Genomic DNA, 1950 nt, shown 5'->3' with positions numbered 1-1950 from the left:
AATAATGGGTGAGCTTAGTGCCCTAAGCCTAACAGACAACCCACACCACACACACACACACACACACACACACACACACACACAGTCTTTACATGCTTTAATACCTTACTTTAATATGCCACTTTTTTACAGAATAGTTCATAAATAACACGAAATTGACTTATTCAGCATTCAACAAGATTGTCATTTCACATTCGTATATACTAGTAAATGTGTGTAAGGTGAAAGTATGTATTTTACACAGAAAAAAAAAACCCACATGTATATATTTTTTTTTCTTTATTTTATGACTACTATAGCTTCCTTTTAAATAGTCCTGTAGGGTGTTAGTATTTTTTGCTACGATATTGCTGTCACTGATCAACATCATATCTTTTAACAGACATCAATTCATGCCGTTATGTAATCGACTGTCCCAGCTGAGTGAAGGAGGCTTTGGAACCCTTTTATGCAGCGCGACTGCGTTTGGACGATGGCCAAAAGGTATCAGTTTTCATTACTATCCTTTCTGAATAGAATAACTTGATAATTATTTTTGTCCTGTATTATAGTCACTCTGACTCAATGCAAAGCGCTCTAAATGTATCTTTTTTATTTACTATTTTAAAGCTCTTAAATTGTCAGGACCTGTTTTTTGAACATGCTCTACATGTTTTTTATTTAGAATTCATGAAAATGTACGTCTGTTCAGGGGCTAATATGTTTGAAGTGTTGTGAGCTCTGTCCGACGAATGAATTCATAACTCTGATGAACATTGTTGTTTTGTTGATCAGGTGGGGATAAAAGTCGTCTCCAGCAGGAACACAAAGTTTATCAGCATTGTAAGTAGTGTTAATCAGTGTGGAAATGATTTTTCAGTCTGTCATTGTCAAGAGTTTGTCCAAGTCCTATGTCCGTCTTTCTTCTAGGACGGTTGTTCCAAGCCTCTTCCTCTGGAGGTTGCTTTGCAAATTTCTGCAAGCGAAGGCCCCAGGGTTCGATAGGTGAAATCATCCAGCTTCTGGACTGGCGGGTGGAGTCTGACCACTACATTTTGGTGCTAGAGCGGCCCGTTCCCTTTGGGGAACTGAACTGGTTTCTCCTGCAGCAAATGGGTACCATTCAAAGAAGAAGTGGCACGAATTATAATGTGCCAGGCAACATCCGCAGCTCAAACATGCTGTCAGACGTGGAATGTTTCACCGGGACATAAAGCTGGAAAACCTTCTGATTAACCCGGACACACTCAAAGTCACAATTAAACTAACTTTGGGTGTGGTGATTTCCTCAACGGTGTGGGTTACACGTCCTTCACTGGTATGTATGATGACCCCTCAAAGGTTATTGTGGGTCTCTCAACTGAGGGCCGTTCACACACAGGACTCTGACTGAATCAAGCTCTCATGAAGCATCATGGAATGGGATCCACTGTTGAATCACATTAATTCTTGTATAGTAATGGTTATTCAGTTAAAATGCTATGTATAACAAAATCTCTTTTCCTCCAGGCACAAGAGAGTACTGCCCTCCTGAGTATCACATGACCGGCACGTACCACGGGGAACCAGCGACAGTGTGGTCACTCGGGATCCTCTTGTTTCTAATGCTGTGTGGGGTTTCCAAATAGACGAGACCTGCGCTTGATCGATCGGTAAAAAACTGGACCAAAGATGGCTTGTGGGAAGAATGCAGCGATTTTATTTGCTGCTGTCTGCAAATCAATCCAAAGAGCGGATTGAACTGGAGAAACTTAGTCTCCACGACTGGTTTTATGGTGAGTACATTTGAATGATTTTCAAGTATTTTTGATTTGTTTTGGGTTTATTTATCAGCTGTCATACAGTCAGATGATAAATCTTAATCACTGAATATTTATACTTTCTGATATATTTTTTACTATAAATATGCTACCTCTCTTTGATTGTTTTTATATATTGTGAAATGTATTTAAACAGTTAACCTAATTTCTG

General features: G+C 39.3%; 1 pseudogene; it reads left to right on the top strand.

Moving 5' to 3' along the window:
• Positions 1-424: 424 nt before the first annotated feature.
• On the top strand, positions 425-1754 carry LOC122143455 (annotated as a pseudogene).
• The last annotated feature ends 196 nt before the right edge of the window (positions 1755-1950 follow it).

Source organism: Cyprinus carpio, unplaced genomic scaffold (genome assembly GCF_018340385.1).
Source record: "Cyprinus carpio isolate SPL01 unplaced genomic scaffold, ASM1834038v1 S000004902, whole genome shotgun sequence".
Classification (NCBI taxonomy): Eukaryota; Metazoa; Chordata; class Actinopteri; order Cypriniformes; family Cyprinidae; genus Cyprinus; species Cyprinus carpio.
The sequence above is the reverse complement of the archived record's forward strand: the minus strand, read 5'-3'. Positions and strand labels throughout refer to the sequence as shown.